This window comes from Notolepis coatsorum, assembly GCF_963971535.1.
Source record: "Notolepis coatsorum genome assembly, chromosome: 2".
Taxonomy (NCBI): domain Eukaryota; kingdom Metazoa; phylum Chordata; class Actinopteri; order Aulopiformes; family Paralepididae; genus Notolepis; species Notolepis coatsorum.
Window position 1 is genome coordinate 72,042,578 of NC_140166.1, and position 10,082 is coordinate 72,052,659.

The 10,082-nt window shown below is 39.4% G+C and overlaps 1 pseudogene across 1 annotated transcript in view; it reads right to left on the reverse strand.

Moving 5' to 3' along the window:
* Positions 1–4,174: 4,174 nt before the first annotated feature.
* LOC311223431 (ras-specific guanine nucleotide-releasing factor 1-like) overlaps positions 4,175–10,082 on the reverse strand; it is a 147,272-nt pseudogene continuing 141,364 nt past the window's right edge. The window contains exons 23-27 of the transcript in view: positions 9,850–10,047; positions 8,884–8,963; positions 8,066–8,183; positions 7,072–7,140; positions 4,175–4,267 (exon numbers count right to left, since the gene is read on the reverse strand). The product of the transcript in view is annotated as a ras-specific guanine nucleotide-releasing factor 1-like (transcript). The remainder of the gene's footprint in view (positions 4,268–7,071; positions 7,141–8,065; positions 8,184–8,883; positions 8,964–9,849; positions 10,048–10,082) is intronic.

Below are 10,082 nucleotides of genomic sequence, written 5' to 3' on the forward strand. Positions count from 1 at the left end.
GGCTTTATTTTCTTAATGACCCTCAAATAACATTGCAGTGCGTGACCAAATATATATGATACACCAGTGTGATGGTGGGGAAGCAGATACTATAATGAGGAACTGGAGGAACCCTGGTGAGCCCTCCCTCCATTCAGGAATGGTTCACAGAACTGGCAAAAGTTGCCTCATATGAACAAATATAATTTAAACGGGAACTATCTTATAAATGGCCTTTTTGAGTGTTTAGCATTGTTTCCTAGCTATGTGAACTTATATTAATATGATCTATGTCTCAAAATTCTCATATTGGCGCATTCTTCCAATTCTCCTCTCACAATATTCACCCTCACTGAACTGAGTCATTTGAAAATGTGCGCGATATGTGATGTCAGAGAGACACCGCTGCATGTTAATGTTCAGGCGACGACGCCGCTGCGCAGTGGTTTAGGAGCCCAGGCTCAAAACGGCTCGAGATCTTGAGGTAGAAAAATGCTGTTTTTGAGGACTTGATTAGAAATACAAAACAATGAATAAAAAAAAATATATATATTACAGAGGTGTTCCATAGACTCACAGGAATTGTGTAAAAGTGCCCAAATAGTGAAAGAAATAGTAAAATAGTTCCCCTTTAACTCAATGGACTGGACCGATCAATATGTGGAGAAGTGGGGAGAATATCTGAGATAGAGAGATACATAGATAATGCAAAAAGATCATGAGCTTCCTCCTGGATAACACAACCCTGTTATAAAAACTATTATGAGACACGTCAGTGTGTGTGTGGGACTTTCAGCAGCCGTTGTCTGGAGAGCAAGACAGCAAACGCCTGATGTGTAATGCAATTGTTTTTTTTTGTAACTGGCGGAGTGTAATTGTGTCATGGTATGTGGTGCATAAATATAGTGAGTGAATATCGTGTCAGGACTCTGGCTCACGCTATGACCTTTATTGAACACGGATGGGATCCTATGACCTTTATTGAACACGGATGGGATCCTATGACCTTTATTGAACACGGATGGGATCCTATAGTGCTGTACGATTGTGATGCAAGACCATGCAAGCTTATGTATCGCTATTGGTCATTTGTATTTGGTTGTGTTGCCGACTGTTTTGTGTATTGTCTTGTCTTTTTAAGACTTAGTTCACTTAGTTTTTGTGTTTCTGTTTGTTTCACTGGAGATAATCGCTACAGTATGTCCAGGTTCTGCTGAAAAAAGTGACACTTTTTGGAGTCAGTCCATTCATAATGAATTAGTGACTGACTTTGTGCGCTCTTAGAATATTTGTTTGAGCTATTACATCCAAATAAGTTTGAACTAAGTGCAGATAGCTCTGAATCAGAACATACCCAGTAAAATCACCATGGTTACTGTCATAGTGTGCTAGGAGTTGTTCTATTATTCTATGGAGCAGCTCCAGGATTAGTCTCTTGATGACACCATCACTACAGTGTTATCTATCTCTAATGTGTTCAGCTGAAGGAGAAACCTGTTCATATTCACAAATCGAAACTGCAGCTGTACAATACTACAGAAATAACGTGAATTCTATTTTATGGTGGATATTATCCTCTCTTATAGGCTAATGCCGGTCATTGGCTATATCACATTGTTTTCAACATTCACTCGGTATACAGTTGAAGACACGTTCCCCCTGAGAAAGAATATATTTATTAACAAGAGGTAATCAGGAAAGAATACATTTTTTATTTTATTTTTTAAATACAAAACTGGAAATACTTCTCAAGCTGTTGAAATAGACTGCAAGATAATTCTCATACATACCACTGGGTATTGCTCACTGCAAACATTTGATGTGTCTGTCGATAGGGTATAGATCCATGTGCATGGGTGGGACGTAAATACAGTACATTACTGTCCTCTATATAGATTGGATTTTTAAACATGTGAAAGTGGTACATGCCTGCCACTTAAGCCTTAAGTGTCTTCTTTTTTTCTTCTATACAAAGCTTAGTAAAAAATACATATATAAATATTCAAAGAATAAGCACAATATTACTACTGTATAGTCCTGCTAAAAGGATACAGTATGTGTTATACACTTAGAAGTTGTTTTTCAACATTTGTGTTATAATTATAATTTTTATAATGATCATATAATTATCATACACAAGGGGGAAACAGGTATTACAGGGTTGGGAACGTTTGTAAGGATAACAAATTTTTAAGGGTTATGCTTTCAACACGTTACACAAATAGGGAAATGCATCCGACTCCTGTACACCGTGTTGTACACAGCAAATATTTCTGTTTCATTGGCAAAGTGTTAGAGAACAAAAATAGTTTACATACTTTTTGTGATATATATACTTTATATGTTAGTAATCACTTTGATGCTTAAGGCATAAAACCATAATTGCACTGGCCAAAGAGGATAAACCATGAAAACGATGCTTTCACTGTCTGGAGTATATAGAAGCTGGGAGTTCGAACTTCCTAAAGTGACACAATATTGGTAACAGCTGCTACATACGTTGCCCGGTGCTTATAGTATATACAGTCATGTTGCCCGCCAGGGGAATAAGGAGACAAAAGCAAAGCATTAAAACCCACACAACAACCAATTGAAAATTTCTCCAACTCAATCAGAAAATCAATAGTTCCGCAGTTTCTTTTAACTTTGAATGGAGTTATCAAGTGGCTATACATCAAATAAACGTATCAAAATAAATAACAGATTTTGCATCATAGCAGGCCCAGTTTTTCAACTATACCGTGAGAAACAATGAACAATCACTGCACTAATTCCTTGGTAGAACTGGGAATATTTTGTTCTGTTTTCAGCTGTCTGCCCAGGTTAAATACAGGATCGGGGAGCCAGTCGATATGAAGATATATTTTATTTTGTTGTTGTTGAGATACGTCTATCTTTTGGTATGTACATTTGAGAAAGTCTAGGCGGCGGCAGCACCTGTAGTGCTAATGTGGGACAGATGCGTTTGGTTTGGCCTCCCCCGCTGTGTTGGCTAACTGGTCGATAGCAGGCGGAAGCACCCACTCACTGCCCTGTTAACACATTGCTTAAAGAAATTCCACCACAAGAACCCAAATAATCAAAACAATGGCCAGAACACACTGTTGTAATACTAAATTGGCGATTAAAAGACAGTTTTCCTGTTTTAAAATATATATAACAAATTAGTCGTCTGCTCATTGACATGTGCTCGTGTCAGGGTAAGAAAACATTTTCCAACTATACGAGTCCCGTCATTGTGGTTACGAAAATGATTTCCACCGGTGAATTTTGTATAGTTTTATACACTTGCGTTGATGTTTTTTTTAATTAAGTTCCCAACAGTCATAATAACATGGTGGTCAATGCAGTTGTCAGGAGCATTTCCTGGTTTTTACCCCAAGGCTAATACATCAGAGGCTACGTCTCCAGGAAGCCACCAAACGGGATGTGGGGCTACAACGGAAAATGCTCAGATTGCACTGGTAGGGACCAAATTGTATGTAAATGTGGGACAAACTTAAACTGCTCACATGTTCTAATCCAATCTTTCATAGGATATGATACGCGATGATGGCAGTGACATCTCCTCCATTTACCCTCCTTGGTTTCCCCAGCTCCGGCTCGCTTTCAGTTTAAGATGACATCAAGATGAAGAAAACAATTGGGGGACGTCCACTGGTGACGTTGACCATATATGGTAACCTGCACTTCTACCTTGACTGAATAGTCAAGAAGTGGGACCCAAATGACAGCTTATACTTTTGTGACATCCCCTGCAAATGAGAGCTGTACCCCCCCCCCTCATCCCCACAGTTAGGATATGATTAAATATTAATATTATACTCGGCACTCTGTTTAAATCTGACCTTGAAAATAACCTCATCGTAAGATGACTTTTTAAGACGGTAAATAACATAGAAATACTCTGTGATATACTCTATAAATAAAACCTTCTACTCGATCTCTAATAACGATTATTAATATACACACAAGTCCTTTGGGGAGCACGTACTAAGAAGGGCACAACCTAATAAGTGTCTAATACAAACAATAGATTATGTACACTATGTTATACAGTTCCTGTACACTCCGTGGGTAAAGAGAAAGAGAAAGCAAGAGAGAGAGAGAGAGAGAGAGAGAGAGAGAGAGAGAGAGAGAGAGAGAGAGAGAGAGAGAGAGAGAGAGAGAGAGAGATGATGGAAAGTGGTCCTCTTCATGGGTTGGTCTTGGGTTCGATCCTCAGAGATGCTTCGTAGAGGCTCTCCTCGTCCAGCACCGAGCTGCTGTCCAGAAGGTACTGTGCCGCCTGAGAGCAGAACGAGGGACATTATGAACACAAGCTGCGTTTGTTTGCTTCAAGATCCCCTCCAGATGTATTAGTGTATGTAGTCTAGATATATTCTAAAATACCAATTTGTATAAATTAGGGATGTCCGATATTATCGGCCGATATTGGCATTAAAATGTGATATCGGAAATGATCGGTATTGGTTTAAATTATTATAATTTTTTTTTAAATAATTCTGATTTTATTTATTGTCAAAGGTATGCATACTGTTGTGTTAATTCCACGACAAGAGATATGTAATGTTAATTACCTGAAATTATTCCGTTTTTTGGGGGGGGGGACCCTGCATATATCGGTATCGGTTGATATCGGTATCGGAAATTAAGAGTTGGACAATATCGGTATATCGGTATCGGTAAAAAAGCCAATATCGAACATCCCTAGTATAAACATGTTTTTTAAATAAGTGTTCAATAAACTACTGAAAGTGGCTTAGCAGCATCTCTACACCTTTACCCTCATTGAAAAAATGCAATGATCTATGAATATGCAAATAGGAAACAAGCACCCATTGATATTGACCAGGAATTCCAAGTCGACAGCTTATAATAATTCTTGGTATTTTCAATGACCAACAACATGTCAATACCTACTCAGCTGTCTGTGTATGCTGAAGCTAAAGGTGTCTACAGTAGTTACCACATATTGGCCCATGTTCAACCTATTAGTGAGATCACACATGCAATTCAGTTTTTCAGGGAAGTACAGAGAAACTCTCCCTCTGCATGGGTAGAATGTGAAAAGGGTGCTCTCTGGCGACTATCTGGAATACTGTATGCATGTAGCCGTTCTTATCATCAGAGCCATAGAAATAGAATAGATCCATTTGAATGAATTTGTACTTTTATACACTCGACGAGACAAACATAAAACGACTGTTCACCACCCAAATGAATAATCCCAATAGGTTATTTACGTGGCCTATACAGACGTTCCATCAATATTTGTGAACATGAGTTACAGTGTTTTCTGCCAAAAGCCAAAAACCAGAGAAGTAAGACTCAAACTTGTGATGTCATCAAATAATATAACGTTTGGAACTGCTCCCTACCCACTTTCAAAAACACTCTCAAAAAACACCTATGGGAGACTGCAATTCGAAACTGGCCCCTGTAAATGTCCTAACACAACCCCCTCCAATGTACAGTAAAAATGACCAAGTATGGTCTTGTAAATATTCCAACCTCCCCCCCCACTCCTACCCAACCTCCTCCCCCACCCACCCAACCACCTCCAATGCACAGTACCCCCCCCCCCCCCACCTACCCAACCTCCTCCAATGTACAGTTTCTACGTCAAATGTATATACTTCTTTTCTGGACTCTTTTCGTATCACAAACAGTACTGTATTTGCAAATCTGGTATGTCATAAATGTATAGATGTAGCAGTACTGTCTATCATGTATGTCATATATGTTACGATGAATTGAAAATGGGGGACCCTGATGTAAACAAGACGAAAGTCTTTCTCTGGTCTGCATCCCCTTAACAATTGTATATATTGAGCTGTACTGTACTGTACCCATTCTGCAATCTGTTAATAAAGTTTTCAATCAATCAATCAATCAATCAATTGAATGGGAGACTGATTTTGTGAACCCACAGTGTGTTTGTTTTGAGTTTTTATACCAAAATGTACTTTATTCTGTAATAGTGTTCTCTGTTCTGAAACAGAAAATGCCCATATACCCATAAACTTAGAACATCCCCCTGGGTGCTCTCAGTGTCATCTATATTTGTTCCCAATTCATTGTCTATGGAGAAGCTTTATACCGGATGACATCACAAGTCTGAGTTTTAGCACTCTAGTTTTTGGATTTGGGAGGGAAATTGTCCACAATTCCCCTTTTAATTACCTTTAAAAAATATATATATCTGGGTCCCCTTGGCTGAAAATGTTTAAGAGCCTCTGACACACACATATTTGTTCTCCTTCTCAACAAAAGGTATTATGAACAATTACTGCACTGTATACAGTAGATTGCAGAAAATAAAACAAGATGTATCCTCTTAGATTATCCTCTTAGTGAGCATGCAGTACATTTGAACTTTAAAGGGGCACTTCGTGGGAAAAACTGCATGTTAGCCTAGCTTAGCACAATGAATGGAAGCGGACATGGCCGGTTAGCCTTCGGGAGAGGTGTTAGTTGGACAATGCCTAGGCTAACTGGCCATGTCCGCTTCCATTCATTGTGCTAGGCTAGGCCAACTTGCAGCCAGATAGCTTTCTACTGAACGCACAGAGAGGAATCTTCGTGTCTCTCTCTGGAGAAGACGTAAGCTAATTTCCCAAAATGTTGGTGTGTTCCTTTAACAAGCTGTCCAGCATTGCATCCCCTAACCTAAATGATGTCACAATGGGATGAATTTGCTTTTAACAATCAATTATCAGTGTTTTTTTGGAGCCAGGAACACTGCTTACCTAACATACTGCCCAGTTTGTAAACACTTTTAGTACTCTTGGGTGTGGGGTAGCCAGGCAGGAAGGGAATAATTAATCGTGTGCGACACCCACCAAACACAGTGTGTTCAAAAGAAGAAAGAGGTGCTCCAAATTAAATAATTAAAATGAGACGAAATTGAAATAGTTGAAAAGATACATAATATGTCCCATTTAGATTTTAAATTGAAAATGAGTCAAGTAGCCAAAGAAATAGGGCCTTCAGGCTGGGCCCCAAATCCCTTCATTCCCATCAGTATCAATAAGAAAACTACAGTATTATGAGAGAACTACTAGCCAGACTCTGACGAGCTTCACCCACCTTTGGCTGATGATCAATCTTGTAAGCCGTTTGCTGAAACTGCCGTATCTCTCTGATGACATGAGATATCTGTCGAGAGAATAAGATCAGCATCCCATAATAAACATGTGCACACGGTAATTTGGATGCTGTTCATGCACAATACAAGTGAATGACTGCCCCCTCATCACTCTGTTCCTATACAACCTTTCATATGACTAGTCCATACATACATTAACGATATACGCGAGACTGTGTCATAATATGTTATGATGAATTGAAAATGGGGGACCCTGATGTAAACAAGACGAAAGTCTTTCTCTGGTCTGCATCCCCTTAACAATTGTATGTATTGAGCTGTACTGTACTGTACCCATTCTGCAATCTGTTAATAAACTTTTCAATCAATCAATCAATCAAGTACAATTTCGAGCTACTTTATGTGAGTATTTTCATTTTAATGGAACTTTATACTTTTACTCCACTACATTTCAAAGGAAATATTGTACCTTTTTACTACATTTACCTAAACCCATCAGTTACTAGTTACTTTGAAGAAAATACATAATCAGAGCAGCATAACTGGACCACATACCACTTTTAACATTCAGAGGTCAATGGCTCGAGGATTGAATGCACTGGAATACGTGTATAATGCATACATTTCACTTTATGAACTAAATTCCCTGGCATAACACATTATGTGTGTCTTTTACAGGTAAAACACAATTTCCAGATTCCATGGCCAAATTGACCTTGTTGTCCTTTCTCTCTTGTAGGTGTCTAGTCCAACAGAAATGCTACCAATTGTACTTTAAAAAAAAAGAAAAAACTGACATTGCCTTCCATTCCTGATTTCCTTAGTCCCATGCCAAACTACTGAAAATGCAAGGTAAAATGTAAAACAAATTGATTTGCATCAAAGAAAAACAAATCAACGCATGTTATTTCTCTTCCTAAAAAGCGGACATTATTTTATTCTGTTAGTTTGATTTAGATTCTCTACGTCCATTACCATTCTCATCTTGGAGAAATTGACCAGGCTGTCTTCTGTGTAATTGGGCGTCCCTTCTTCTATGAAGGCCAGATCTGTGAGGTACATCCCCAAGTAGGGAACACATGGAGGATCACAGCTGAGGAGGAATAACATCACAGAGCATGTCAGAGAGAAATACACCAACATGTTATTGATAATCAACCACAGGAACAAGATGAAACTCTTAGCTGTTATTGATAATCAACCACAGGAACAAGATGAAACTCTTAGCTGTTATTGATAATCAACCACAGGAACATGATGAAACTCTTAGCTGTTATTGATAATCAACCACAGGAACACGATTAAACTCTTAGCTGTTATTGATAATCAACCACAGGAACAAGATGAAACTCTTAGCTGTTATTGATAATCAACCACAGGAACATGATGAAACTGTGCTGTTATTGATAATCAACCACAGGAACATGATGAAACTCTTAACTGTTATTGATACTCAACCACAGGAACAAGATGAAACTCTGCTGTTATTGATAATCAACCACAGGAACATGATGAAACTCTTAACTGTTATTGATAATCAACCACAGGAACAAGATGAAACTCTGCTGTTATTGATAATCAACCACAGGAACAAGATGAAACTCTTAGCTGTTATTGATAATCAACCACAGGAACATGATGAAACTCTTAGCTGTTATTGATAATCAACCACAGGAACAAGATGGAACTCTGCTGTTATTGATACTCAACCACAGGAACAAGATGGAACTCTGCTGTTATAGATACTCAACCACAGGAACATGATGAAACTCTTAGCTGTTATTGATACTCACTTCTTCAAAGCCTCTCTCAGGTTCTTGAACCGCCCCTCTGATGACACCAGCTTCTGCAGCTTGTCTATCACTGTCTTGGTCTACAATAGCAAAAGCATCAAAGCAAAGACACCATTAACATTGGTCCATCTGTTCTAACTGACTGTAAGATAAGATAAGATAAGATAAGATATTTATTTATTGATCCCCTTGGGGAATGTATCCAGGGTTAGGAGGGATACTTCATAATACAGCCCATTCTTAAATCTGCAATAGGCACCTTCGAAGAAATGAGCAAGAGTGAGTTTACCTGCCCAGCAGAATTAGAGCAAGCTCTGCATCACTTTTAATCAGCAGCTCATTCAGATCTACACAGGAAGGGCCCCATCCACACCAACGCACCACCCTGCGGCGAGGTGCTGCATTCTCTGATTAGATCTGAATGCCATTGTTAAATCCTGGGAGGACTGCTTAACTGTCTCATGGAGAGTGAGAGTGAGAGTATTGTAGCCTGTATCATAGATATCTATAGAACACTAGATAGCTTAAGGCGGAGTCACCAGCGTCACTGAACCGCCGCCATCTTGCTCCAGTTAGCCTTGAGTGAGAGTGAGTGAGCTGCACAGACAAAAATACTCATAACTCGCTGAAATATTGACGGATTTACAAACGGATTGGTTTGCTATAAACATCAAAGATGTAGTTATGATACTGCATACTTATAAAAGAATTTGTTTTTAAAGATGTTTTTTTTTTACAAACTGCTTGAATCATAGCCACGTTAATAATGCTTGTAATAAACCAAACCGTTTGTAAATCCGTCAATATTTCAGCGAGTTATGAGTATTTTTGTCTGTGCAGCTCACTCACTCTCACTCAAGGCTAACTGGAGCAAGATGGCGGCGGTTCAGTGACGTCGCTCTCCATTGGCCGGCAGCGCGGGCAAGCTATCTAGTGTTCTATAGATATCTATGGCCTGTATCATACCTGCTTGGAGACTTTGAGCCAGGTCTTCTTGAGGCGGAAGATGGAGCTGCGGTTGAGGGAGGACGTGATCTCCAGGACGGCGTTGTAGTTGTGGAGGCAGCGGCAGATGTCGGCCACCGCCACCCACTTCTCCATCACTGCCACCCGCTGGATCACATCCTCCCAATGCAGGATCTCCGTGGCGATCAGGTTACTGATCTACAGCCGAGACGGGGGGTTGTGTGAAGGTGAGA